Source organism: Triticum dicoccoides, chromosome 3B (assembly GCF_002162155.2).
Source record: "Triticum dicoccoides isolate Atlit2015 ecotype Zavitan chromosome 3B, WEW_v2.0, whole genome shotgun sequence".
Lineage (NCBI taxonomy): Eukaryota > Viridiplantae > Streptophyta > Magnoliopsida > Poales > Poaceae > Triticum > Triticum dicoccoides.
This window is the reverse complement of record NC_041385.1, coordinates 722,864,007-722,870,487: the sequence shown is the minus strand read 5'-3', so window position 1 is coordinate 722,870,487 and position 6,481 is coordinate 722,864,007.

Here is a 6,481-nt window from a genome sequence, read left to right as displayed (position 1 = left end):
AATGTTTGGCATGATCCTTCTTATTCTTGGAGAAGACCAAAATATCATCGAGATACACCAGAACAAATTCATTGGTGTAGGGGTTGAAGATAAAGTTCATCATGCGAGAGAATGTTGGAGGAGCATTGACAAGGCCGAAAGAGATGACAGTATATTCATAAGAACCATAGCTTGTTCTGAATGCTGTCTTGGGAATATCTTGTTCACGAATGCGAATCTGATGATAACCCATACGAAGGTCAAGCTTGGAGAAGACTTTAGCACCTTTGAGTTGCTCGAAAAGCTCATTGATGTTGGGAAGTGGATACTTGTTCTTGATTGTCTTCTTGTTCAATGGACGGTAATCGACACAAAGTCAGTCCATGCCATCCTTCTTCTGGACAAAAAGAACTCCACAACCCCATGGGGAAGAACTCGGTCTGATCAAACCCAGATGCTCTTGTTCATCGAGCTGCTTCTTCAATTCCTTCAGCTCCTTGGGTCCAAGCTTGTATGGACGCTTGCAAACGGGTTCTGTACCAGGTTCAAGATCAATAAAGAACTCGACTGGTCGATGAGGAGGCATACCCGGAAGCTCTTCTGGAAAGACATCTTGGTACTCACAAACGACTGGAATTTGAGAAATAGCATCCAATTCGCCCTTCTCATTGAGAGAAAAACAACCGAATGGTTTCATCACGAGCGGCATAGATGATAACATCCTCAGAAGGGTGAGTCAATTGAATCTGCCTGGCAGCACAATCAAGCTGAGCCTTGTGCTTAGAAAGCCAGTCCATCCCGAGAATTAGATCAATATCAGAATCGCCAAGAACAACTGGAGAAGACAGAAATTTATAGTCGCCCATCTTGATAGAGACATCATGAACTACCGAGTTGGCCCTCATTGACTTCCCCGGAGAAACAACGCCCAAAGGTTTATCCAGGTAAGACCAAGTAAAATCATTCTTAGCAAAGAACGATCTTGACATGAAACAATGCGATGCACCAGTATCAAATAAGACTTTTGCAGGAATATCATTAACTGGAAGATTACCGATGATCACATCAGAAGAATCCTCTGCCTGAGTTGCATTCATCATGTTCACCTTAGCATGCTTTGGATTATGCTTGACCACTGCATTGCTTGAAGATCTCACAGGAGGAGGAGAAGGAAGGCGCCTTTGATTCAAACATTTGTTCGCGTAGTGGCCTTTCTGCTGGCACTTGTTGCAAGTCACTTCTGAGAGCGGACGATGATAAGGAGCATTCGACTTTGAAGCTTGAGGCTGAGACTTGTTCTGATAGCTTGGGTTGGGTGGGTGGGAAGATCCACGAGCACCTGAGTTCTTCTGTTGGTAAGGCTGACGAAACGGAGGAGGAGGAAGATAAAACTTCTGCTGCTTAGCTGCCACTTGTGAGGAAGAAGAAGATTGCACTGCATCTCTGATTCTCTTCTTAGAAGCCTCACACTTGAGCTGAGCACCTTCTTGCTTGAGTGCCATATTGTATAATTGATCAAACTAAGTAGGCTCAACAAGAACGAGAGCTAACTGCAGATCCTCTCTAAGGCCACCTCTGAACTGATAGATCATACTCTTCTCATCCGGAACATCTTGCTTAGCAAAACGAGCAAGTTTCTGAAACTGCTTGTTGTATTCGTACACTGACATGTTGCCTTGCTTGAGATTGCGGAACTCCTCACGCTTGGTCTCAACAACACTGGTAGGAATGTGGTGAGCTTTGAAGTCCCGACAGAAATCAGTCCAAGTAATCACTCGACCACCTCTGGAATCCTTGTATTGCTGGAACCAATCCGCTGCCTGATCCTTGAGCTGAAAAGAAGCGAACTTGACATAGTCCTCAGGCCTGACATTGCTGCATTCAAAATGCTTGTTGATATCCACGAGCCAATCATCGGCGTCTGTTGCTTCGGCACAGTAGCTGAAAGATTTCGGCTGATTTGCAAGGAATTGGTTGAGGGTTGGAAACTGAGGCTGATGATTGAACTGCCCTTGACCTTGATTCCCTTGGTTGCCTTGGCCTTGGTTGCGCTCTTGCATGAGCTGGATCATCATTTGAGCATGGGCGTTAGAGGCTGCCATCAAAGCTTGCCATGCCTCCGGAGGCGGAGGTGGAGGTGGAGGGTTCGCCTGACTCCCATCATTGCGATCCGGATTCAGACGCGTTGGCGGAGCCATCCTGAAGAGGTTGACATCCGTTAGCATCTTGATAGACAGATAGACAAGTTGAATCAACGGATAGAAATTGCAACATATAGTCTTCACAATAAACATTCGAACAAAGATGAACGAATGAATTCCAAAGTAAACATCACACGTCCATAAAGGTGAGAAGCCACTTGAATAGAGATTGATGAATGAAATAAACAAGGTACGACTGGAACAAATACGTGGTAAGGATTACCCAATCACGAACCAAATATCTGCGGGAAGAAATGCTAGAGCTACTTGAATCCCACCTATAAACTCCCGAAATTTTCTGGTTATGCAATCTGGTGTTGGGGATACAGGGGAAGCACAATATCTCACCCAAACTAACAATCCCTACATCCAGCTGTATCCATCCGTCAACACATAACCAAGAAACCTTCAGAAATCGTGTACCTCAACCTTCGTAAAGCATCCGTTATACGAGTTATGGCAATACTCCCGAGCTCGCCCCAGTACTGGGTTATCGGGGTTATCTCACCAACAACTGCATAAAAGAGATTTTCGATGTCGGCAAAACTCAGGTATTCCAGAACTGCAATGATAAAATTGTGACGACAACAGCTCGGAGCTCAACTCCCCGGGACACTGCCACAACCCCTAAATGTCAGGAGGCACCAAGAACAATGTTCTCGTCACAAAACTATCAGAACGATTCCAAGATACCCGCGTGATCCTAAAAAAAAATTAAGTGAAAAATTTGAGAAGAGGATAGTCAAAACATCTACGTCAGGAGACCTCACCAGAGCGACGAAGGGACTGAGGAGTAAAAAGAATCCTACTCTCCGATATATACAATCCTAAGACTCAAAACATTTTTTTTCTAGACTCAACATCGCCAGCAAACAATCAAGCATGGGGCTCCTAAGTCGGGGATGGCTCTGATTACCAACTTGTAACACCCACGATGCGGCTATATCTCCCACGTGTCGAAGCACGACTTAGAGGCATAACCGCATGGTGGTTTTGTCACAAGAAGGGTCATCTTCACACAATCCCATGTAATGAACAAGAATGGGATAAAGAGAGTTGGCCTACAATCGCCACTTCACACAATACATAATTTAGATCATACATCATTCAAATACACTCATAGACCGGCTACGGTCAAGTTCAAATGAAAAGAAGACAACCCCAAATGCTAGATCCCCGATCGTCCCGACTGGGCTCCTCTACTGATCATCTGGAAACGATACATAGTAACGACCAAGGGCCTCATCAAATTCCCACTTCAGCTCAGTTGCGCCATCTGTGCTGGTATCCTCGGCACCTGCATCTGTTTTGGTAGAATCTGTGAGTCACGAGGACTCAGCAATCTCACACCCGCGAGATCAAGACTATTTAAGCTCATAGGTAGGCAAAGGGTAATATGGTGGAGCTGCAGCAAGCACTAAGCAAATATGGTGGCTAACATACGCAAGTGAGAGCGAGAAGAGAAGCAACGCGTCGGTCGAGAAGCTAGAAGCGATCAAGAAGTGATCCTGAAACTACTTACGTCAAGCATAACTCAAACCGTGTTCACTTCCTGGACTCCGCCGAGAAGAGACCATCACGGCTACACACGCGGTTGATGCAATTTAATGAAGTCAGGTGTCAAGTTATCTACAACCGGACATTAACAAATTCCCATCTGCCTCATAACCGCGGGCACGGCTTTCGAAAGATTATATACCCTGCAGGGGTGTCCCAACTTAGCCCATCACAAGCTCTCACGGTCAACGAAGGAATAGACCTTCTCCCGGGAAGACCCGATCAGTCTCAGAATCCCGGTTCACAAAACATTTCGACAATGGTAAAACAAGACCAGCAAAGCCGCCCGAAGTGCCGACAAATCCCAATAGGAGCTGCACATATCTCGTTCTCAGGGCACACCGGATAAGCGAAGCGTACAGGAATCGACGAATCCAAGTTGCCAAGGAATGGTCCCGCACGGTGCTCTAGTTTGGACCAACACTCGGAGGAGCACTGGCCCGGGGGGGTTAAATAAAGATGACCCTTGGGCTCGCGAAAACCCAAGGGAAAAGGGCTTAGGTGGCAAATGGTAAAACCAAGTTTGGGCCTTGCTGGAGGAGTTTTATTCAAAGCGAACTATTAAGGGGGTCCCATAAATCACCCAACCGTGTAAGGAACGCAAAATCAAGGAACATAACACCGGTATGACGGAAACTAGGGCGGCAAGAGTGGAACAAGTCACCAGGCATAAGGCCGAGCCTTCCACCCTTTACCAAGTATATAAGGTGCATTAAATTAAACATGAGATATTGTGATATCCCAAAATAACCACGTTCCGACCTGGAACAAACTTCGGCTTCACCTGCAACTAACAATGCTATAAGAGGGGCTGAGCAAAAGCGATGACATAGCCAATCAACGGTTGCTAGGACAGGTTGGTTAGAGGTTTAACATGGCAATAGGTAGGCATGGTAAACAATGGCAGGTAGAGCTAACATAGCGATAGAGCGAGTACTAGCAAGCAAAGATAGTAATGATTTCGAAGGTATGATCATCTTGCCTGCAAGGTTCTCAGAGTTGTCGAAGGCTGGATCCTCGTAAGCGTACTCAACAGGTTCCTCGTGCACGTACTCGTCTCCCGGCTCTACCCAAAGCAAGAACACAAGCAAAGGAACCCCAATAAATCACGGTGCAATGCACAAGCAACATGATGCAATACATGTCATGATATGCGAGATGTGATATGCAATGTATATGCGTGCTTCGGGAGGAAAAAGGATGAACAAGGCATCAACTTGGCAAACCAAGTATGCCGCTGGAAAGATGAGATGATTTCGGTTGAAATCGATATAAAGATCACCGGAAACGGATGCACGGTTTGCAAATGACAAGCAAGACAAGAATGACACAAAGCTGCGATTAACAGCACGATGCTACTTAGCATGCAACAATAAACTATGCTACAGCACCCCAACATGAAAACAAAGCATATGGCAGTGATCTACAGGAGATGCTTTACAAAAGAGGAACACTGAGCTACGGCTAATTCACATCATAACAGGTTCAAACAAGCATGGAGATACTGCAAAAAAATTATCAGGCTGGACATGGCATAAACAGTAGCACGAAGCAATGTTCAGAGCAGGTTATCAACATGCTACAGGAACTTATAATAGCAAACTAAGGCATGGCATGAATCTACTCAAAGCATCGATCAAAAGTCTCTTACTGACCATAAGCTAAAAAGGACTAGAAAATATGATGGCACCCACGTAAACATAGCAAGTTTCATTAACAGATTTCAGCAAACAAAGCATGGCATTGAAATAATTATGAAGGCACCTTCGTGAGCTCGATGCACTCACTACAGAGCATCTCATGATAAACTAAGCATACATCCATCAAGAAGACATGACATATAAGCTATACATGGCAAAAACAACATCATGGCATATCCGGATCAACTACGACAACCTCGGCCAAATTGAATAACATGTAAACAATCTGCCAGGAAACATTTTGAAGCAAAAGTAGAGCACGAAAATGGCATGCTAGACTACTCCATAATTGCAACCAGGACCATGGATGGATAGAGAAAAACAATGTTTTCAAAACACCCTTACTGAAGTATCTCAAAATATGCATGGATCTCTCTGTAGCAACATGTTTACATGGCATCAAAATTACAGCAGAACAGGAACTAAAATCAGCATTATCACGAAGCCTAGTTTGCATGCTTGTGCTAGTCACCACATTTATCACAAAATACATGGTAAGCACCTCTGTAAAGAAGACATAGCCTAGTTCAAAACACATTTAGGGATCAACCTCATAGGATGCACACATTAATCATGGCAAAAATGACAAAAGAGCTCGTGCTGATAAGATTCTGAAACTAACAATATGAAGCCCTCTTCCAACAGCATTTCGGGCATCAAGATGACCTCAAATGCAAATGATGCAATGGAATTAAATGATGTACTCTTCGAGACGAACAATTTGACATATTACACGCACGAAACAGAGCTACGGGTGCGAAGATGTGATGCGATGAAGATGCAATGATTTTTAACAGCAGAAAAAGACAGTCGAAAACGGGGGGTGGGGGAAGAGGTCAACCGGATCGATCGGATCTGGCCGGATCGCTCGGATGCCGAGGTCGAGGTCGCCGGAGTCGGAGGCGACGGCGGCCGGAGACGGAGGCGGTCGGGGCGGCTGCTGGGGGCGCCGGCGGCGGCGGGATCCGGGAGGCCGGAGCGGGAGGCCCCGGCGGTGGCGGTTGCCGGAGGAGGAGGACTCGGGTGGCGGCGGATCCGGCCACC